The following is a 24405-nucleotide window of genomic DNA, read 5'->3' on the forward strand; positions in this document are numbered from 1 at the left end:
CTAGTACTCAATATACATAGCTGGGTGCCATGGTGGCTCTCCTGTAAGCTGCAAAGATGTCTCGTATATGTGTCTGTCCGATCGTCTCTCGCTGCGGTAGGGGGGCATATCAAGAGTGACACCTTGGCTCGCTTTGAGTACAGTTGGGATGCATTGGACCTCCATCGTGCGTGCTCTAGTCAATCTCTGCATCATGTGTGGTCTTTGTATCCCTGGCTCCTCCACTCCGTGTAGTCTCTTCCCGCTAATTTGTGCTGTCCTAATGTCGGCTATCTCCTCCTCCTCTACTCCACACTGCCTTGGGCCTGACTCGAAAGCATAAAATTCTGTGACCTGGCGCTGTGCAGGGTCAGTCTCCTGTGGCACTATCTCTGCATTGTGTGTGGTCTTTGTATCCCTGGCTCCACTCCATGTTGTCTCTTCCCGCTGATTCGTGCTGTCCTATGTCAGCTATCTCCTCCTCCTCTACTCCACACTGCCTTGGGGCTGACTCGAAAGCATAAAATTCTGTGACATGTCGCTGTGCAGGGTCAGCCTCCTGTGGCACTATCATCGCCTACAGTCTGATCTGCTGCAATAGAGTCTCTCTGTGTCACTTCATCTCGATCAGATAGAGGTTGACACATACTTGGTCATGAAAATGGATCAGCCATGAGAGTGGCCCAAAACCGTGTCCCTCTGGAAAGTGATAGTGGTACTGTCCTTGGATCTCATAGAGAAAGAAAGAAAAATGTATTACCGTCTTCGTGAACCCTCGCGGGCCTATGAGACAAAGTACAATATAAGACTAACTCATCCTCATACAAACCACTATGGGCTGAGACAAAGGGCTCACTAAGACCGGTTGCTGAATACTAGAATAAACTAAGCTCAAACTCAAACTCAAAGCGAGAATGTAATAGCTAATAATCTCCAAGCCAAAGCCAGCAGAATGCATGGCCAGGTGCACTGTGAAAATATCTCATTTGTGTGTCTGCTTGGTAGTCTCGCGCTGTGGCGGGGGGCATGGTCGATCTCTATATATACATCTAAGTATGACAATGAAAAGAAAAAAGACTGGAGCGGAGCGGAATCCTCCGTATGTCATGTCACCCTAGCTGATGCATAGCTGGTGATGGGGCGCTGGCGTCCGTCAAGGGATCCCGTGCGTCTCGGTCTCCTGCAGGAGGCTCGACGTAAGACTAGAGGTACCGTGACTCCCGTGGGGCGTATCCCGGGTCTAAACAATGACGGGAGGTCCCCCAGAGTAATCTGTGTGTCCCCTCGATGTCTCGTGTGTCATGTCGCGATCGTCGGGTCGGGGACTCTGTCACGTCTGCGGCTGAACACTGGACGATCAATGTCACTCAATGGGAAGAACTCTGTGATCTTGCTCTGAGAAGTGTCTGTGATGATGTGGCCAAGCCCCGTCACCTGAGTAAGTACTCTCTATGTCAGACCCCCTCGTGAATGAATGCCGCGAGACATCTCTGATCTGGGTAGGCGAGGAATTTGGAAAGGAGCCCGAAGCCATCTCTGACGAGACAGTGGTAGCGACCTCTGATCTCGTAGTACACTGGGCACAATAAAATGCTCCTCCGACTCAACCTCCTGACAGTCACACAATATGCATATGCGATGCTCCCTGGGGATCCCCTCTGCTCTGACGCTCTCTGTGCGGAGGCGGTGTGATGATACCCCAAACTGTCCGATGGAGATCCGTAGTGAGTGAGGCATATGAAGCTCAGTGTACCCCGATGGTGTGATGAATCCCTCCTCCGAAATACGAAGACAGTAATCTCGGTAGAAACTCAACTTTACTGGGAGCTCCCTCGGCTCCAACCAGGTCCTAAAGGGGTGTAGCTGCAGAAGATCCTCTCGAATGACCTCGTTGGGGTGTGGCCCGATCGGGATGGTGGGTGGGAGTATCGGAGGGACATCTAAACTGTACTGAAAAGGAGGTATCCTATCGATGTGAAACCCTAGTCTCACAAACCATCTGTGAGTCCGTGCATACCACCATCGCTCGTCTCCCTCTGCTGCCAACCTCATGGAGGAATCGAGAGCCAACCATGGCAACCTCTGTCTCCCTGATGTGCAGTCCCCATATGATCTAACCCGGTGTAGATATGTGATGGTCTGAAAGGCTGCATCTAGCTGGAGTGGAGAAGCACCAAACTTGGCCTGAATGATGTGATGTGGTATAGATGGTTTCCCTCGGATCATCCGTGAGAGCATGAGGATTTGCAGGCGCTCCACCCGTGTCCACTCTATCTCTGAAATGTCAGGTCCCCAACAAGGGCTACCATACATACCGGCTGGTCGGACCAAGGAGTCAAAGAGAGGAGCCTTGGTCCGAGGGTCTTGAAAGTGGGAGTGGAAGCACTGTCTCTCTAGCCGAGTCAGTGAGGCATATCCCCTACTCAATCTGGCCTGCATCGCTGGTCTCATCGTGAAGACCGGGCCGGAGAAGATGACCCCCACGTAAGTGTATGAGGATACGATCTCAACTGGTAGCCCACCGAAAGTAAAAGTAAACTGCTTCCGTTGCATGTTTGCTCGAGAGGTGTTAAAGATCATGACCTTGGTTGTCACATGCACCCCTGCACTTGAGTGCAAGGTGACACACTGGCTACATCAACAAGTGCATTATAGTTCCCAGATAGGAGATTTTGTCGTATGCTGTGACCCCTTTGTGAGCCCTTGTCCAGGGACAGTCAGGCACAAGCTACGTAGGTCAGTCTCTCAGCCTTAGGTCAAGTCAGTAGTCAATTCTTGTTCACTAGTACCCACTGGAGAACAGTAGGTTAAGTGTTTCCATCTTATAGTTTAGGTCTTAGCCTAGGTTAGGAGTCCCTTTAGGGTCCCCAAAGGCTGGACATGTAAGCAGGGAAAGCAGCCTTTGCGCTGGACATGTAAGCCAGGGAGGGTTTTTATAGGCTGGTTGTAGGCCAACCAGTCTGTAAAACAGACTGAGTCGGTCTGTTTACAGACTGGGTTGGCTCAGTCCAGCCCTATAAAAGGGCCCCTTGGCTGCCCTGTTTTCTCATTCAGTTTGCTCTTGCCTTCAGTTCTCCTACAGGTCCACTTCAGCCTCGTGTGCAGCCCCTGAGATCCTCAGATCTGGCCCTGCTCTAGCCTCAGTCCCTTGGCCATCAGTTCAGCCTGATCTGAAGGTGACCACGCAGCACAACAGTCGGAGGTTTGGACCAGCAAATGTTTTCTCAGCTTTCTCAGCTCTCTTTTACAGTTTACACAGCTCACTCTCAGCTCTATATTTCAGTCATCTCTCAGTTCTCTCATAGGATCTATCACTTCTAGTTTTCACTCTCTCACTCACGCAGTAGCTCTGCATTCCGGTAGACAACACAAGCCTCTTCCTTGCCTTGCAAAAGCGTCCTACATCGTCAGTGTGGACAGCATCAAGGTCTCGGTATTGGTCAGCGTTGCCTCTCAAGTCTTTGGGTCTGCTATATGTGTGCACAGTGAGCTCTTCAGAAGCGTGTTCCGTGCTCTCTTGAAGAGTGTTCTTTATATTTCTCAGTTCTCCAAGTATAAAGCAGATTCTCCCCTGATTGGGGGAGGGGGCCCTCAGTGGGTAAAGGGACCCAATCGGTTGTCGACTCTACTCTCTCTCTATCCTCATCTCTTTTCTCTCTCTGTGGTAAACAACACTCATTCCTCGCTAAAGGTTTAAAGAAGGTCTTGTTGTGAATTACACGATCAAATAACCATTGCATGTTACATTGGTATCAAAGCTTCAGTCTATATCCAGCTTGACTACCGCAAGTGTATGGTTGTGCTGAGATCTGGAAAGGACACACAATCAAGCACCATGGAAGGGTCGGGAAAAGATTTCAACCGCGAAGACTTTGAAGAGGAGAAAGACGGTCCTGCTGCAACAACTCGAAGAACATTCATCCCAGCTGGAAGAAAGCAAAAGACAGATGGACCCGACAAAACAACATCTGGAGGAAAAAGAAGCAGAAAAGCCGCTGGAAGAAAGAGGAACCATAGATTGGGCAACGTTTGTGGCCGACCTCAAAGCCCATTTTCTCCCACCCCAATATCTGCTTAACCTGGAGGATGAGTTCGCTCGTCTCTCCCAGAATGGTTTGCCTGTGTTGACATACAATAACAAGGTCATCACACTAGCACAACAGTTGGGCGTGACGGAGTGTGCCAAGATGAAGCAATTCATTTGAGGATTGGACACAAACATACGTTTTACCATTCGGAACTCCGACCCGTCGAATTACGAGCAGGCGCTGACTCTCGCACAAAATCAAGAGATGATGCTAAACGGGGGAAAGCCCAAGTAGGTCCAGAAAGATTCCAAAGCCCCGAAGCAGTCAAACAACACAGCGGGTAAGGATCAGCAGAAGGACAACCATTTCCAAAAGAAAGACGGCCAGGCTTCTGGTCAAAAGAAGAAGTCCAAGCCAAAGATGACTCCGGATGAGAAGGCTAAAGCGGGTATTACGGGAGGCTATCTACAACCCGACGAGCAGAAGTGGTACCACCAAGAACATCGCTGCTTTCATTGCCACCACATCGCTCGGCATGGCAAGAAGGATTGTTCGAAGTGGCTTGCCGAAAAGGCTATGAAAGTACCTACTTCGTCTATCGCTAATGTATTGGCTCTTCCAGCTCCGCCTCCATCCTTAGCTACAAATGCCATCTTCCCTGCTTTGAACGCCATTCCCACGGTGGTCTTTCAAGGTAAGAAGAAGGGCGACTTCTCAGATCAAAAGAAGGCGCTCATTCGAGCGTACGGCACAGCTAACGGGCATCAGTTTATTGTCCTGTTCGATATGGGGAGTTCTGAAGATGCCATCTCCCCTCAGCTTGCCAAGACAGTGGGGTGCACCTTGGTGCCTCACGAGCTTGCAGTGGACGGGTTCACGCCCGGCTTGCGCACACATATCACGCATAAGGCCATCCAGTTCACTTTTTTAGTTCAGAAGGCCATGTTTACGCGGGATTTTATATTGACTCCTTTGATGAGGTGCGACATGATCCTCCGGATTCAATGGTTTCGTGAGCATGTTCCGATGCCTAATTGGCAGCAGGACACCTTCACGATTGTGGAAGGTTTACCTGAGCCCGCCGTGATACACGGTGATCGGAGCATACCAGGGATTCCATTAATCTCTCATATTCAAGCAGGTCGCGCCGTCCGCAAGGGTGCCATGTGTGCACTTGTCTATGTCCAGTGCCAGATCACTACAGTTCAAGCCGCTCCTCCGATGGGGCAAGCAATGGTGGATCTTCTCTAAGAGTTCAAAGACATCATGCTCCGGGACGATCTACCACCCCAGCTATCTCCCAACCGACTGGAAGACCATCGCATCGATCTCCTTCCGGACTCGACACCTCCAAGTAAGTTCTCTTATCGACTTTCAAAGTCTACGGAGAGGGAGTTAGAGCAGTAATTGTCTCAATTACTGCGCACAGGATTTATTAGGCCTTCTTCTTCACCTTTTGTTGCACCCATTCTATTTGTGGCAAAGAAGGATAAGTCTGCACGACTATGTGTCAACTACAGAGCACTCAACAAGCTTACGGTAAGCAACAAATTTCCTATGCCCCGCATCGAGTACATCTTGGAAAGACTCAATGGTGCAAGATTTTTTTCAAAGATTGACCTCAAGAGTGGCTATCATCAAGTCCGGATTTTTGAAGCTGACATACCAAAGACAGCTTTCCGAACTGAGCGAGCTCATTACGAGTTCATCGTCATGCCCTTTGGTCTAAAGAATGCACCACCAACATTCAACAAGATGATGTCCCGGGTATTCGCAAAGTATATTGGGAAGTGCCTGTTCATCTTTCTCGATGATATCCTTATCTTTTTCGCGACAACCGCCCAGCATATTAAGGATGTGCGATGTGCCCTACAGTTATTACATGATAACCAGCTATATCTCAACGCAAAGAAAAGTAAATTCGGATTGCTGGAAATTCAATATTTGGGCTACATCATTAGTGTTAGAATTATTGCTATAATTTAGCAGTGACCAATGTAATGTAATAAGTAGGTTAGGGGCACTTTTCCCTCACTTAGAGGTTTTTCCCCCTAACCACAGTTAGTTCACTAACTATGGTTAGTGAAGCGATAAGGTTTTGTCACTTAGACAAAACCCATCACTCCATTCAATTGTATCTTACACTCTCATCTAGTTGCCGTTTTCAGCTCTCTCACTCTCCTGCTTCTTGTTCTCACCTTTGCTCTCTCTCCCATTCTCACATTTGGTATCAGAGCGGGTTCTCCTTGCTTTTGCTCCTGCTGCACATACGCCTCCAGCTCTCGTCCTCTAGCTCCAGCCCGCAAGCTCCCTCCTCCTACAGCTCGTCATCCGTACAATCTGTACGGACTGATTTCGTACAGCCCGTCCGTACCTGCACTGCCATTCCGCACCGTCGCACCTGTGCCGTACTTTCGTGTACAACAGTACAGTTATTGTACCATCTATACTTTGCATGTGCGAACCGTACATCTAGTACGTCGTCCGTACAAGTGATTAGTTCGTCAGGCGTCCATACAGTTGCCGTACACAGTCGGCCGTACACAGGAGCTGAACCGTCCGTACACAGGAGGACACTCGTCCGTACAACTTGATCGTACATTCAATACAGTTGTACACGTTGTTGTTCGTACAATAATACTGCACCCGTCTGTACAACCGTACCAACAGGCCCGTACAAAGAGTCAGTGCCATACTGCCCGTACAACGCTGAACCTGCTTCGTGCATCGATTGTTTTCTTTGCAGGGTCTTTTTCAACAAAGGATTCTTTGCAAGGGCCACTTTGCAGGTGTAGTTTGCACTTTGCATTTTGTGGATTAGATAAGTATTGCAGGCAGATTGCAAATTTATCAAGGTTTTGGGGCTTTTGTAAAAATTTTGGCACACATTGCAAGCAAATTGCAAAGATTGGCCAAGAAATTGGGGCTTTTGCAGGAGATTAACTATTTGGGTGAAATTTGGCTCAATTTCAACTCCAAATTTGGGGCTTTTGTTCAGAAATTGCAGATTTGGGGCTTTTAGTAAATTTGCCCCTTTTTGGTTGCAATTTCAAGCCACAAATTAGGGCTTTTGTGTTGGGAGAGCAATTTGACAGGTTTCAGTTCACACTGCCTTTCTGTGAGTGCTTTGAAGCACTTTTGGTAGGTTTTGGGAGAGATTGGATGCATTTTTAGCCAGTGTTTGGCTGTGTTTTTTTGGGATTTGTGCACTCCATTCCCAGCAAGGGAATTCAGATTTGCATTTGCTGTATTTTCTTTCTCAGACATGGCCCAGCAAAATCAGAATGATTTCAGTTTCAATGGTCTCTCACAAGAGGATAAGCTCGATGGTACCAACTACTCCGTCTGGAGTTTTATGGTACGCAATATTCTGATTTCTCGTAATTTGTGGGACTATGTAAGTGGGGATGAGTTCCGGCCAGCAAATGTGGCACCTAATACCCCTCCCCAACAAGGAGGAGGCAGAGGTCGTGCACAGGGTACAGCTGCAGCACAAGTTATTGGTGCACTTATACCTACCACTCCAAAGCAAAAGAGATGGGATTCACGTGATGCTTTAGCTTTGTCGTGTATTTCTTATTCAGTGAAAAGATTCATCATTCCACATATCCGGTCGTGTAAGACCTCAAAGGCAGCATGGGATATTTTGGAGAGCATGTATGCAGCTCGGAATGATGCCAGGGTGTCTTTTTTGAAAAGAGAATTGTCTCATACACATATCGAAGAGGGTGACTCCATGTCAGTGCACCTCACAAAGCTACAGGATTTACGAGAGCAGTTGCTGAACATTGATAAGATCATTCCTGATTCAGAGATGATTACCACTACTCTGAATTCTCTTCCTGAGTCTTATGTCAGCTTTCATACCTCGCTGAATTTGTCGTTGAGGAGGGGTGCAAATCCTCTCACTTTTCACGAGTTGATAGGACTTCTGCTGCAGGAAGAGCAGACCAGGAAAAACATGGCTTCACGAGCAGGTGAACATGCTATGCTCTCAAAATTCAAGCCTAAAGTAAAGGGACAGGCAAAGACTTCAGCAAATCAGCCTTCCAGTGGTTCAGGACAGCCTTCTCAAAAGGCTAAGGGTGATGCAGGTAAGCCCAAGAAGAAGGGAATATGTCATTACTGCAAAAAGCCAGGTCACTACATTGGAGAATGCAAGAAAAGGCTTGCAAAAGAAAAGAAAAACAGCTCCGGTATGGCTCTCTCAGATTCAGCTCCTCATGCATCTGACAATGAGCAAGCTACAGCCAACTTTGTGGAGCACGACTATGCCTTCTTGTCTTGCATTTCAGACTCTCAGTTGGCTGCTCGGGATAGTACAGCCACTTAAAATGATGACACTTATGCTTTTCTGACATGCAATTATGATTCTTCCAAGGATGCATCAGCTTTCAGTGTCAATGAGACACATAATACATGGTATTTTGACAGCGGTGCCTCAAAGCATATCACTTCCAGGAAGTCTCTTCACATCTCTGCATCCACCACCTGTTGGTAAAAAGGTCACATGTGCCAACAACTCCTCCTATTCAGTCCGTGGTACAGGAGAAAATGAACTTACAGCCATTGATGGCTCAACATTCAGAATTTCTGATGTCTTGTATGTGCCTGGTATCACAAAAAATCTACTTTCAGTGTCCACTCTTAGCAGAGCTGGATTTCAGGTCATTTTTGAAGACAAGTGTGCAGTCCATGATAGAAGCATGACTATGCCTTGAGATTGTCTGGCACTCTGTTGCGTGGTCTTTTTCAGCTTGACATGTATGAGAAAAAACCAGCACATGCTCTTACAGTTTCCACTCCTACTGTTGCTATGCAGAATGCGGAGTTATGGCACGCGAGATATGCACACATGCATTATGGCAGCTTGATGACGCTTCAAAAACATGCCATGGTTGATGCATTGCCTCCTCTTGAAACACCTCCTCCACATGCATGTGAATGGTGCATTCTTGGTAAAATGCACAGATCTCCTTTTAAGAATGATGGATCAGTTAAAGCTGTTCGAAAATTACAGCTTATACATAGTGATGTCTGTGGTCCCATGAGGACTCCATCATTGGGTGGTCATCTTTATTTTGTCACTTTTATAGATGACTACTCCAACTACACTTGGGACAAGACTCCCTATGAAGTTTGGCAAGGGACAAAGCCTTCTTTGGATCATTTCCGTGTCTTTGGATGCCTTGCATATGCTCATGTGCCTGTTGAGTTCCGGCATAAATTGTCTGATAAGGCAATCAAATGCATTTTTGTTGGGTACAGTGCAGAAAACAAGGGGTACCGTCTCTATAATCTTGTCACACGCAAGATCATTGTTAGTAGAGATGTAATATTTTCAGCTCACACTCAAGCTGAATTTGATATGCCTTCTTCTTCCGGTGATGTCTTTGAGGGGTTACTACCCATTGCCTTGGGTTCCCCTGCTGATATATCTGATGAAAATCAGAATTTTCAGATACCTCCACATGCTTTGATTCAGCCGCAGGATGTCATACCACCTCCACAAGCCGTGGAAGAGGTTGTTCAGCAAGAAATTGCAGATATACATGCAGCAAAAACAGTCCCAAATTGGCTGTTACAGACTCTCAGGGAGAGTAAAATTGATGCTCCATTCCCTGGCAGAACTCGGAGTGCAGTAAGGCATGGGGGAGGTGCTCTTTCAGTTGAATCAGCTTATGTAGGTACTCTTCTTGATGAAGAGAAACCTGAGACATTTGAAGAGGCACAGGATAATGTGCATTGGATGAATGCCATGCACGATGAGTTGCAGTCCATTAAGAAAAATCAGACATGGGAAGTTGTCGATTCGCCACCAGGTAAACATGCCATAGGTACACGGTGGGTTTTCAAAGTTAAAAGAAAGCCATATGGCACCATTGACAGGTACAAGGCAAGGCTGGTCGCAAAAGGATATGCTCAGAAAAAGGGCATAGACTATGAGGAGACTTTTGCTCCTACATCCCGAATGACAACCATCCGGTCAGTCATAGCAATGGCTGCAAATTTTCAATGGAATGTTCATCAGTTGGACATAAAAACAGCCTTCCTTAATGGAGACTTGTTGAAAGAGGTTTATGTCAAACAACCTCCAGGCTTTGAAATTTCAGGTAATGCACTTCAGGTATGCAAGCTGAATAAAGCTTTGTATGGGCTGAAACAGGCCCCACGTGCATGGTATGCAAAGATTCATGCCTTTCTAACCAGCAGGGGCTGCACAACAGTCCAACTGAAAGCACCCTCTACATCAAGAAGGATGGGGGGGATATTTTAGTCATCATTCTTTATGTAGATGACTTACTGCTCACAGGTCAAATGAAGATAATATTGCAGATTTTAAAGCTGAATTGCAGACCACTTTCACATGTCAGATTTGGGGCTGCTACACTTTCATTTGGGGATCCAGTTCACTCAAGAGCAAAGTGGCATCGGTATGTCTCAATCCAAGTATGTGCAAAAACTCTTGGACAGATTCAACATGCAGGATTGTAAGCCCATAGCTACTCCCATGGAGCCGGGGCTGAAGCTTACAATGCATGAAGCAGGTGAATCATTTGATGTCACACTCTACAGTCAAGTTGTTGGATGCCTCATTTTTCTCTGTTTTACACGACCTGATATTCAGTTTGCAGTTTCTCAGGTGAGCAGATATATGCACAGCCCAAAGACTTTGCATTGGCACGCTGTAAAACGCATCTTCCGTTATTTGCAAGGTACCAAGTCTTTTGGCTTGATGTTTCCCAGGGGGGGTGACTTACAGATGCATGCCTACAGTGACTCAGATTGGCTGGAGATTATGACACTAGGCAGTCCACAAGTGGCAATTGTTTTTTTTTGGGCAAAGCTTGTATTTCTTGGTTGAGCAAGAAACAATCTACAGTGGCTACCTCTTCATGTGAAGCTGAGTACAGGGCAGCTTTCACAGCGACAGTTGAATGTGTTTGGCTGCGTCATTTATTTGCTGATCTTCATCTTTCATTGGAGGGTCCTTCTCCAATTCTCACTGATAGTCACAGCGCTATTGCAATGGCAAAGAATCCTGTGTTTCATGCTCGCACGAAGCACATTGAGGTTCACTATCACTACGTCAGAGAGAAGTTGCATGCAGGAGAGATCAGCATGATCTATGTGTCAACACATGACAATGTTGCAGACATTTTCACCAAAGCACTTCCACGTGAAAAGTTTGAGGCATTTCACAGTGCCCTGAACTTATCTCCTTTTGGTGATTGATCATTTCCTTGTACATGACATTGGCACTGCAGGGGGGTGTTAGAATTATTGCTATAATTTAGCAATGACCAATGTAATGTAATAAGTAGGTTAGGGGTACTTTTCCCTCACTTAGAGGTTTTTTCCCCTAACCACAGTTAGTTCACTAACTCTGGTTAGTGAAGTGATAAGGTTTTGTCACTTAGACAAAACCCATCACTCCATTCAATTGTATCTTACACTCTCATCTAATTGCAACTAAGTTTTCAGCTCTCTCACTCTCCTGCTTCTTGTTCTCACCTTTGCTCTCTCTCCCATTCTCACAATTAGTGCTCAAGGGATTCGATGGACCCTGAGAAGATCCAAGCTATCACAAGTTGGGCTGTCCCCACAACGGCCCAAGAGATCCGATCCTTTGTGGGTTTGTGTCAAGCATACAGCTCACACATGGAGGGTTTCTCAACATACGCAGCCCCTCTTACAGATTTACTCAAGGGGGTAAAGACACGCAGACAAAAAGTTCAAGTCACAGGCAAAGCTTTGCAGGCCTTCCACGACTTGCAACAGTTGGCCACGACAACACCAATTATGAAGATCGCCTCTTGGAATGATCTATTTTTGGTAATCACAGACGCTAGCAATGTCGCCATAGGGGCAGTTTTACATCAAGAAGATAGGCCCGTGGCATACTACAGCAGAAAGCTTAACGATGCCAAAAAGAACTATTCAGTGTATGATAGAGAGCTCCTCGGTGTCATCCAGGCATTAAAACATTGGAAGCCTTTCCTATACGGACGGACTTTCACGGTGAAGACAGATCACCAAGCTCTTAAGTGGCTTCAGACAATGCCTAGTACGCAATGGAGTGATCGGCAGCAGCGGTGGGGTCAGATATTCCAGCAGTTTGGGAGAATGATCGAGTACGTTCTCGGTAAAAACAACCCCGTTGCAAATGCTCTGACTCGGAAAGGTTCCATCCAGACCATTGACCAGGCCACTGTGCTCGAAATCAAAGGAAAGAATCTTGATAGCATGAAGACACAGTACGCGGAGTTAGCAAAGGTTGGCACACAATTCCAATAAGCCACGACGCTTGCTCCAAGCCATTACTCATTAGAGGATGGTTGGCTTTTCTATAAGAACAAGTTATGTGTACTCAAAGACAAACGACAATTGCTTCTTCATGATGCCCATGACGCCCTTACCGGTGGTCACAAAGGTATCAACGGGACTTTGGAGAAGTTAGAGCGCTATTTCTATTGGCCAAAGATGCGCAAGGACGTATACGGTTATGTGCAGAATTGTCAAATATGCCAAAAGGTCAAGGCTTCCCACAAGAAAGCAGCAAGCTTACTTATGCCATTGCCCATCCTCAATGGTCCTTTTTAGGACATAGGTATGGATTTCGTGGGACCACTTCCAACATCCGCAGGTACGCGTAATACTCAATGTCTTACTATTGTTTGTCGCTTTAGTAAATATTGTATGCTCATTCCCTACAAACAAACGGCCAGCGTTGAAGATGTCGCTCGTTTGTTTATCAAGTATTGGTCTCCCATTGGAGGGTTTCCTGTATTTACGCATTATCAAGCAACGATTGAAGCAGGTGGGCAAGAGATGCCCTAAGCTGTCCTTCAGGACCTTCGGACCATTCCCTATTATTCAAAAGATCAACGATGTCTCAATGAAGTTACGCCTACCACAGTTGGACTATGCACGACGTGTTCCATGTAGCTTGGTTGAAGCCATATTTTGGACCTCCTCTTTCAGAGATTTCCGCCGAGCAACAACCTGAAGTTCTTGATGAAGCCAAAGTTTTGCAGCCAGAACAGATCCTTCTTCATAAATTCAAGCATGGGTCAGGACGCAGGATCCGGGAGTTTTACACCAGGTTCCGTGATCGAGGTACCCATGAAGCAATGTGGTTGGACAAAGATTTTTCTAGGAGTTTTCCCAAATATTGGTGGGCTACTTGGAAGCAATGAACCTACCGCCAAGTTAAGGAGGAGGGAATGTCACATGCACCCCTACACTTGGGTGCAAGGTGACACACTGGCTACATCGACAAGTGCATTAGAGTTCCCAGATAGGAGATTTTGTCGTATGCTGTGACCCCTTTGTGAGCCCTTGTCCAAGGACAGTCAGGCACAAGCTACGTAGGTCAGTCTCTCAGCCTTAGGTCAAGTCAGTAGTCAATTCTTGTTCACTAGTACCCACTGGAAAACAGTAGGTTAAGTGTTTCCATCTTATAGTTTAGGTCTTAGCCTAGGTTAGGAGTCCCTTTAGGGTCCCCAAAGGCTGGACATGTAAACAGGGAAGGCAGCCTGCAAAGGCTGCCCAAAAACTCCCCTGGCAAATGCGCCAAGGAGGGCCTTTTTATAGGCTGGTTGTAGGCCAACCAGTCTGTAAAACAGACTGAGTCGGTCTGTTTACAGATTGGCTTGGCTCAGTCCATCCCTATAAAAGGGCCCCTTGGCTGCCCTGTTTTGTCATTCAGTTTGCTCTTGCCTTCAGTTCTCCTACAGCTCCACTTCAGCCCCCTGTGCAGCCCCTGAGATCCTCAGATCTGGCCCTGCTCTAGCCTCAGTCCCTTGGCCATCAGTTCAGCCTGATCTGAAGGTCACCACGCAGCACAACAGTCGGAGGTTTGGACCAGCAAACGGAGAGAGGTTTGGACACTGTTTCCTCAGCTTTCTCAGCTCTCTTTTACAGTTTACACAGCTCACTCTCAGCTCTATATTTCAGTCATCTCTCAGTTCTCTCATAAAATCTATCACTTCTAGTTTTCACTCTCTCACTCATGCAGTAACCCTGCATTCCAGTAGACAGCACAAGCCTCTTCCTTGCCTTGCAGAAGCGTCCTACATCGTCAGTGTGGACAGCATCAAGGTCTCGGTATTGGTGGGCGTTGCCTCTCAGGTCTTTGGGTCTGCTATACGTGTGCACAGTGAGCTCTTCAGAAGCGTGTTCCGTGCTCTCTTGAAGAGTGTTCTTTGTATTTCTCAGTTCTCCAAGTCTAAAGCAAATTCTCCCCTGATTGGGGGAGGGGGCCCTCAGTGGGTACAGGGACCCAATCGGTTGTCGACTCTACTCTCTCTCTATCCTCATCTCTTTTCTCTCTCTGTGGTAAACAATGCTCATTCCTCGCTAAAGGTTTAAAGAAGGTATTGTTGTGAATTACACGATCAGATAACTGTTGCATGTTACATTGATCTTGCCAAGGTTGACCTCCAAATCATGGGATAAACAAAAAGCCTGCTGTGCATCTAGGTGTAGCTAGAGCCCTCGGGTGTGGAGGACAGGAGTGCCATGTCATCTGCATAAAGTAGGATCCTGATGATGATCCCGGCAAGTGAGCAACCGGTCCCTCCAGAAGCCCCCATGAAAGTCTCAAGCTCATCAATGTAGAGGCCAAACAGGGTTGGTGATAAGGGGCAACCCTGTTTGACCCCTATGGTACTCAAAATCTCATTTGTCCAACCTGCGCCGTCTAAACTCGGACTGAGACTCTCTCATAAAGTGCCATGACTGCCCAGATGATCTCTTGATCAAATCCCAGTGTCTGTAGGCGTGCGATGAGACGAGCTCGAGGTACTGTGTCAAAGGCTTGCGGAAATCCACAAAGCAGCAATATACCCTCTCCTTCTGTGATCTGGCCTCCTCAATGACACTGTTGAGTGTGAGTATGTGATCCAAAGTCCCATGGTCTCGCCTGAAACCGGCCTGACCCTCTGCTCTGAGCCCTCTCATCTTTGTGAACAGGCAAACCGACGCATCCAATACTGCTGCATAGATCTTGGGCATCACATGTCCAATCATGATAGTCCTGTAGTTACTCGGGTCCATGGGATCCCCTGCCTTGTGGATGGGGGTGATGGTGTTGAGTGTCCAAGTGCAGGGGAAGCCAAGGCAAACAGCGTCATTAAATAGCTTTGCTAGGATCAGGGCTAACGTGTCGATCCCATATGCGATAAACTCAATCCATAGCCCCTCGTGATCCTTAGTTCGGCCATTGTGTAGTTTCAATGTCGCGTCCTCGACTCCCCGGGTGAACAACGTGCAAGTGGTGGAGCGAGGTGTGTGTATGAGACCTGGAGTAGGCTGATGTGGGACATCATAAAGATGGCGTGCATACGTGTGCCAAAAACTCGTGTCAGTGAGGGGTGATGGAGACCGACGCTCAACAAATCTCCACCAAAAATCTTTAGAGTTGTTGCTGTACAAGATGTTCAGCAGCTCCTCCTCATTTCAACGAAGAAATGACTGCTTCTTCCGACGTACAAGACATCGGTACTTACGTACCGTGTCTGGTGTGTTCAGGAGGTGACATCTTGAAAGGGACTGAAGGGGGAAGAAGAGAGCAAGCACAAGGGAGTGAGAGAGAGTGAAGACTCAAGGTGTGCGGGTGTGAAGTGATGAGCCACACCACAAACTCATTTGTTTTATTAGGATTAGGTTTACCCTATGACTGTCTTAAGACAGTCATAGGTGTCCTATCTTTAATGAAGGGTTGGCAATGTGCCTTCACCCCAACAACCTCCCACCTAAAGGCCAATGTGCCTAAAGGGAGAAAAGAATAAAAATTACAGCAATATACAGTTACTGTATACAAGACCATAAAATAATGAATGGTCTCATCCTAATCCCATGATGTGGCGGCAATGTGCAAACCGCTCTGTAGGCAAGCTCTTAGTGAGCAAATCTGCAGGATTATCATCAGTATGCACTTTCACAAGCTCAAGTCGCTTGTCTTCCAGTACCTCCCTGATGAAATGATATTTCACTTCTATGTGCTTGGTCTTCTGATGAAAGACCGGATTCTTTGCCAACATGATAGCACTCTGACTATCACAATGCAAAACTGGCATCTCTCCTGTAATGCCCAAATCTCCCACCAGCCGAGTAAGCCATATTGCTTCCTTGCAGGCCTCAGTGGCTGCAACATATTCAGCTTTAGTGGTTGACAGTGCAACACATTTCTGCAACCGAGACACCCATGATATAGCACCTCCTGCAAATGTGAAAATATAACCGGTAGTAGACTTCCGGTTATCTGCATTCCCTGCATAGTCTGAATCTGTAAAACCATGCACCAATGCATCCTGCCTACCATAGCATATGCACAAGTCTTTGGTACCCTTGAGATACCTCAAGACACCTTTCACTGCTTCCCAGTGCCGCTTGCCTGGATTTGCCATATACCTGCTGATGACTCCCACCGCAAAAGCAATATCCAGACGAGTGGCAACCATGGCATACATCAAAGAACCAACTGCATATGCATACGGAACCTTGGCCATTTCAGCCTTATCATCATCTGATCTGGGGCTGTCCTTACTGCTGAGTTTTAAATGTGGAGGCAACGGGGTACTAATAGACTTCCCCCCTTCCATTTTAAAGCGCTGCAGTACTTTGTCAATGTACTCTTTCTGTGACAGAAACAAAAGTCCCTTGGACCTCTCACGAGTAATCCGCATGCCAAGAATATGATTTGCATCACCCAAGTCTTTCATGTCAAAAGACTTATGCAGTTGTTTCTTCAAAGCACTAATCTCATGCTGAGATTTACTGGCAATTAGCATGTCATCCACATATAGAATGAGTAGCATCAAACTGCCATCCTTTGCCCGTTTGGTGTACACGCAATGATCGGTCTCACACCTATGATAACCTTGGGACTGCATGAAGGCATCAAACTTCTTGTACCATTCTCTTGGTGCCTGCTTGAGTCCATACAAGCTCCTCTTGAGCTTACACACAAGCTGCTCTTTCCCTTTAACAGCATATCCCTCTGGCTGACTCATATAGATCTCATCATGGAGATCTCCGTGAAGAAAAGCTGTCTTCACATCCATCTGACATAAATCCATGTCTTCATGAGCAACAAGAGCTAACACTGCTCTCAAAGTAGTCATCTTGACTACAGGGGAAAAGATCTCATCAAAGTCAATGCCCTTCTCCTGCTTAAATCCCTTGGCAACCAATCTGGCCTTATACCTAGGTAAAGCATTTGAATCCACTTTGACTTTGTAAACCCACTTGCATGGCAAAACCTTTCTGCCTGCAGGTAACTGCACCAAGTCCCATGTATCATTCTAAAGTAGGGAGTCCATTTCTGACTGCATGGCTTTCTCCCACTTCTTTTTCTCCGTTCTTCCCATAGCTTCCTTGAAGCTGGAAGGCTCACCACAATCTGTCAGCATGATAAAATCAGCCACATTATTGGCACCTGGAACAAACCTGGCAGGAGGCCGTTGTGCACGGGTGCTCCTCCTAACAAAATGTTCCGGATTAGGCTGCTGTCCAGCCTGTTCTTCATGCATGACGGGTGGGGTGGCTGTACCACCATATCTGGCTGTTCTACAGCCCCATCTGCTGGCATATCCAGTGGTGCATCATTGGCAAAATTATCTCGCTGATTTTCAGCCTGTATACCCTCTTGAACAGGGTGATCTGCAGCAGCCTGCTGCTGCATATAAATGGGCATTCTTTGCTGTCCGACATCATCATAAATAACCCTCCTGTATTCCACAGGTTGCACGGGTTCCTTGTGTACACTATCCTCTTTAAAGATGACATCATTGCTGCGTATAATCTTCCGTTTAACGGGATCCCATAACCTGTACCCCATTTCACCTTCATCACCATAACCCATAAAGATGCATCTGATAGACTTTGGATCCAGTTTGGTGCGCAGTTCTTTGCGTATATGAGCAAAGCACTCGCAGCCAAATACACGTAAGTGCTTATATGAAGGTGGCTTGCCAGACCACACCTCCTCTGGCACTTTCAACTCCAAAGCCTTGTTTGGCGACCTGTTAATAACGTGAACTGCTGTTTGCACGACTTCTGCCCAAAAGCCATGGGGTAATGCAGCATAAGACAACATACAACGAACCTTCTCCTGAACAGTTCGATTCATCCGCTCACTTGCACCACTTTGAGATGCATTATGAGGGGCTGTGAGTTCCTGTTTAATGCCCTTAGCTTCACAAAACTGCACAAAAGCATGTGACACATACTCACCCCCATTATCGGACCTGAGGCATTTCAGCCTGCGACCTGTCCGATTCTCAACCTGAGCGACAAACTTCTTGAAAGCATCTAAGGCATCTCCCTTATGCTTCAAGAAATAGACCCACACTTTGCGTGTGGCATCATCAATGAAAGTAATAAAATATTTTGCACCCCCTAGTGATAACTGTGGCATCTCACACAAGTCAGTGTGCACTAGATCAAGTGGTGCTCTATTCTGGGGAGTTCTCCTCTTATGAGGAGTCACAGAATGCTTGCCAAATATACAATGATCACAAGTAGGCAAATCTGAAAAAGAAAGAGGCGGCAGATAACCCAAACGTGACAGTTCTTGCATTCCTTTAACAGACATGTGTCCCAACCGGCTATGCCACAATGAAACCTTTGGCAGCTCGGTTATGGCAACAACATGATTACCCACACTGGAAACATAAAGAGGGTACAAGGTATCACTCTTAAAACCCTCAGCCACTACAGTCTGGCCATCAGTAATCACCCATTTGGAATCCCCAAATGTGGTGTGGTAACCACTGTCATCCAATAAGCCAGTGCTAATCAGATTTTTCTTGATTTGCGGCACATGGCGGACACCATCAAGCATGAATATGCGTCCATCAGGAAATACTATCTGTATACTGCCAATCCCTGCAATCTGACATGCATAGTTGTTCCCAAGATGAACAACTCCATGAGTACCAGTGTAGGAAGTAAACCACTCCCTATGAGGAGTAACATGAAAAGAAGCACCTGAATCCAAGAGCCAGGTGTGCATGTCATGGCCATCAATAACCAAAGCATGTGCTATTACAGCAGAAGAGCATAAAACATCATGTATGTCACTGTCACTGTCCTCTGCTGCAACATTCACTGCATCCAAGTCATCTGCCTTGGCCTTGCCTTTGCCTTTGCTTGCATTTCCTGCATCCTTTGTTTCAGCCTTCTTGGCTTTCTGATCCCTTATGAACTTGAAGCACTTAGACTTCACATGTCCCTTCTTGCCACAATAAAAGCATTCAATTTCCTTTTTACCACGGGACTGACTTCGGGATTTGGACTTACTAGCAAATCTCCCCTTCTGCTGAGTCCTGCCTCTATCCTGTACCTGCAAAGCATTTGAAGACTTGCTGCCCGCATTATTCTTCCTGCTCATCTCCTCAATAAGGAGAGAGCTCTCTACATCAGCATATATAAGAGTGACATTTGAATTAGACAGGGTGGTCTTGAAAGTGTCCCAACTCTCAGGGAGGGTACACAACAAGAAAGTAGCCTTGAACTCCTCATCAAGATTCAACCCCTGTGCAATCAGCTGTGTAAAGATGGCATTGAACTCACTCAAGTGTGAGGTCATAGCTGTACCTTCCTTCATGGGAAGATCAACCAGCTTCTTCAGCCAATAAACCTTACTGGCTGAGCTCTTTTGGGCATACAATTCTTCTAGTCTTTGCCATAGACCATAAGAGGTCTTTTCAGCCTGAACATTGAACACAAGAGTGTCTGAAATAGTGAGCATGATAGCTGCCCTTGCAGACAAATCAAGCTCTTCCCAGTCATCAGCTGCCATGTCAGATGGCTTGACACCCTTCACCCTTATGGGCTTAGCAATCTTCTTTAACAGAAGTACATTCAAGCACTGTTCTGCCCATAATGCATAGTTGTGTGCTCCTTCCAGTTTCTTTATGTTCAGAATTGAAGAATCACTTCCCCCTGATGCAATATCAGATAAGGAAAGTACCTGACTCCCTGGAAGTAAAAAAGGACTGAATAAAAATTCTGATTTCTCAGAAAAAACCTGCTCTATTCAAGAGCCAGAAGCACTCTCAATGGTGCTGTTTTTACTGTCAGGAAAATCTGCAGCAAAACAGTAAATGACCCTGCAAATACTGTACCTTCTGACACACTGTACCGTGCTCAAAGAGGCATAAAAACAGTAATTTCAGACTGCTGCAGCTGCTCAACAAGTGCTTAACAATGCATAATCATCTGACAAAGCACAAACACTGCTGTAAACCCTGATGTACTGACTGTACTGATCACTTCTCCCACCTCAGATGAGGTATTGCACTGAGTTAATATGCATAAACCACTTGGTAAACTCCCCAAAAAAAAATGACACTTCAGCCTGTCACACAACCTGCAACAGAAAATGGGATAAATCCCAAGCAATCACCCTTATACCAAGGGGAGAAAATGCACCTAAAGATCTCTGTCGGTAACCCAAGTGCTATCAAACAAAGTCTGGGCAAAAGCCCCTTGATCTGACACCTGAATCAAGTGGAGAACACCTCAACACTGAGGTAGCATGCAATATGAAAATCTCTCTGACAAAATCATCCACCAATGTAATGCATATACTGCCCTGTGTAGAAATGACATACACAGATCCCAACGTACAAACACTCAATGAGGAACCTTTTGAGCACTGTCAACGATGGACAGTTAGGGACCGAGTAAACTCGATGCGCCCTGGCCAAGCGTGGCTCAACTGAGGTTCTCTGAGTGTTGCACAAGAAATGTGACCTGCAAGAAAATGTCACCTCGACACTGCGGAAATCAAGACAAAAGTGTGCTCTCTGGCACCACACTGCCTCAAGGCATACAATGCATCACCTTCCGGTCAAAAGCCCTATGATCTGCTCACCCAGAAACTGAGATTCAAACCCAGTAAAAGCATATGTCCTCTTGCAAAATCAAGGCATTACCTTCCCAGAACAAAATAACTGTGCAATCAACCACACACTGTGGTTCTCTTCACCTCAAGCACGAGATGAATGAAAGTACTTGCTGTACTTTCAGGATAACACAGTTTTGTGAACTGAAAAATGACCCTGAATCAAGAGGAATGAAGAGCAGAATGCGCTTTCACCTCTCTGTCTTCCCCAAACAAAGAAAATGTACCTCCCTGCTGCAAAAATAGGAAGCAGCTCCCTGTACCTGCGCTGTGGAGATCCGTACAGATGTACGGCTCCTGTACGGAATCCCAGAAGAGGGAAAACAGAAAATGTCGAAAGGTTTGCCCTGATGTGACTCCCTGCAGGTGTGGCGGCGTCGTCCGTACAGCCGTACAGCTGTACGGTACAGCTGTACGGCAGTCCGTACGGTCTGCCTTGGTGTAGTCTGTGCGACGCCTCGAAACAGCTAGCAGCAGCTGCTATGCAGCTGCTGGCTGCTGGCGTGATGCGGCGCCGCTGTGCTGCAGCTAGCAGCTGCTATACAGCCCGCGCCCGCTAGATGACCGCGCCCACGCCCGCGACAGCTCCCGTGCCCACGCCACAGCCCACGCCTGCGCCCGAGATGCTCCCGTGTCCTGCTCGATACCCGTGCCCACACCCGCGCCCTGATTCGTGCCAGCGCCCCAACCCTCGATGCAGTGCCGTCGCGCGATGCCCGTCTGTACGGCTGTACGGACGTCGTACGTCCGTCCGGCGCTGGCTGTGTAGAGGTCGAGGGGTAGAAGGGAAAAGGTGGCTGGTCAAGGGTAGAAGGCTCTGATACCAGTTGAAAGGGACTGAAGGGGGAAGAAGAGAGCAAGCACAAGGGAGTGAGAGAGAGTGAAGACTCAAGGTGTGCGGGTGTGAAGTGATGAGCCACACCACAAACTCATTTGTTTTATTAGGATTAGGTTTACCCTATGACTGTCTTAAGACAGTCATAGGTGTCCTATCTTTAATGAAGGGTTGGCAATGTGCCTTTACCCCAACACATCTAGTTTCAAGTTGGAGTTGTCGGTGATAAGCCTTGCACTCCGCATCGTACCAATTGTTGCAGGGTACAGAACCAAAAGGTGGTGGTCTAGTGGACCGTGGGGGGTGGGGAAAGATTTGGAGGACAGCCTCGTGGAGTGTGCGACTAATCAGGGCAGCACGGTCCTCTATGAGTGGTATGTGATCGATGTAGGTTAGGACTCTGTTTAGGCATCCAGAGTAGGCAAGGGAGAGCCTGTGATCAAAGTGTATGTCGTGGTAGGTGTCGTGCTTCCTATGTGGTGTGTGTGGTGTGGCTAAGCGTGGGGTGGCGATAATGAAGAATAGGTATGTGTGATCAGCTCCTAGAGGGAGTGGTGCTACGATGAAGTCGATGATACATGAGGTGAAGCTAGGGGATCCCATGATGTAATCTACTACACTAGCGCCCCCCCCCCCCCCATGTGGGAAGCAAGTAAAACCACCTGAGGAGGGCCATAGGTCAAGCCCATTGTAGATGATGAGATCATGCATCCTGCCCATATCAAGGAGAGCGTGTCCATATGGTGTAACAGGCCCATGTCGGTCCGATGAGATCTTGGTCATACCTACTCCGTCAAGGTCCATGTTTGGTAGCATGATAGAGTCATCTCGGAAGTCCAAGAGTGGTGCCTGACCCGTGCTCGTCCTGGCGTTGAAGTCCCCAACAAGGAGAACTTCCCCACGGGCTGAAATGTCTGGGATATCCTGATGTAAGGGTGCATATGGCGATGTCTCACCCTCCTCTCGTGCCACTCTGGTGAAGTGGGATGTGTCTAGCGGGAAGTAGCATATTGCTATAAAAAGGTCATGAGTAGCTGTGCGTCGGATCCGGACCCACAGGAATCGAGAGTGTGCATCCTTCCTCTCAATGGAGATGGCTCCAGCGAGGGAAGACCTGTACAATACTGCGACCCCGCCTGATCCTCGAACTCCTCCTATATCCCTCGTCTCATCCCTGAAGGCTGACTCCCATGTGTAGCCACTGACTATCGGTAGTGGACGCTCTGGGCTCGAGTGTGTCTCTGTGTAAAAGACTATGTCTCGTCCTGTGTAAGATTTCGAGAAGTTCCCAAGGTCCGATCATAAGGTACCATTACAGTTCCAAATGGTACAAGCTAGGGTCTCAGAAGAGTCTCATAGGCCCCGTCCCCCTAGGGGGTACAGGTGGGAGCCCGACGGGTGCCGGTCAACAACCTACCATCTCGAACCACGGCCCATTTTTCCTCCTTGCGGACAACATTGCGCTGTTGGAGAAGAACTCGTCGCTCCTCAATCTGTAGTGGTGTCATATCCTCATCCATGGACAAGGTGGGATGCTCTCGTAGAGTAGCTCGGCGTCGGAGTGTCGCTAGTCGAGCATGTGAATCTCTGAAGCGAATAACTAGGGGCTGCTCTCGGTTAGGGTCTCTCCCGACACGCCATGCTCCCTCTATGCCATGGTCGGGGACCCCCATGGTGGTGGTCACAAAGGTGATCGCCTCCTCCATGGGCGTCGTCATGGTGCTGGTGCTGTCTCGCATGATCCCTCGTATCCAAATGTTAAGGGCCTTCGAAGCCCTCTGCTGCTGCTCCTATATGGCGGCTGAAACGGTTGCCTTTGCGGGCTCACGTTTCACAACATCCACCCACCTAGTCGTCTCTGCTATAGCCGACTGTATCGTGGGTATCTATGCCTCCATCTCTGTGACTGGGGTCCCTCCAGGCACTGCTCTCACGGTCCCGAGCTCCTCTCAAAGCTATGATATCGTGTCTATGCCCGTGGATAAGGGTGCCCTGCTCGTGTATAATGCGGGCCTGCTCCTAGGTGTATCGGGCTTGCTCCTGAGTGTAATGTGTCAGCTCTGCCTGACGGGCCCGGATGCTGTGTATCTCAGCCAATAGGGAGTCCCAATCATCTGGTGGGGGCCTAAGGTATCCTGGTCCAGGTGGAAACTGGATCTCGGGAGGGGTTGGAAGAGGTTGTACTAGGGGTGGGGACAACGTGATCTGGGCGGGGGAGTGGTGTGTAGGAGTAGCAAGCCCAGACGAGGTGATGAAGGGTGGCTGACTGAGAGGTAGAGGGGATATGAGGAAAAAGTACTGTGGAGCCGTGGCCGGTTGGGCTAGTGGTGGGGCTACTAGAGAGCACACCTGTGATGATGATGCAGGAGAGGGGGAGGAGAGAGGTGGCATAGATGATGAGGCGGATGATGGTGGTGAAATAGTGTGGTAACCATAGAGGTCGAGGATGTGGTGAGTGGCATGGGCTTCTGGTGGGCTCCTTTCTTCTGGGCTGCGGTGCTGTCCACTGTCAAACCGCTCCGGTTGCTACGTTTATTGAAGTCCTCCAAGCTGAGTTGCTTTTGTGTTTTCCCTTTGTCGCCGTTCCCCTTTCCCATCTCCTTGCGTACGTGAATTTAGACCGAAGGGTCTCCCACCTAGTCCCT

General features: G+C 47.6%; 1 protein-coding gene across 2 annotated transcripts in view; it reads right to left on the reverse strand.

Annotated features, from left to right (window-relative positions):
* Positions 1-24405, reverse strand: part of PSD (ARM repeat superfamily protein) — an 87328-nt gene that overhangs the window by 20810 nt on the left and 42113 nt on the right. The gene's annotated exons all lie outside the window — the stretch shown is intronic.

The sequence above is a fragment of the Dipteris shenzhenensis genome, chromosome 14, assembly GCF_047967505.1.
Source record: "Dipteris shenzhenensis isolate YYH24624 ecotype China chromosome 14, Dip_SZ_1.0, whole genome shotgun sequence".
Lineage (NCBI taxonomy): Eukaryota > Viridiplantae > Streptophyta > Polypodiopsida > Gleicheniales > Dipteridaceae > Dipteris > Dipteris shenzhenensis.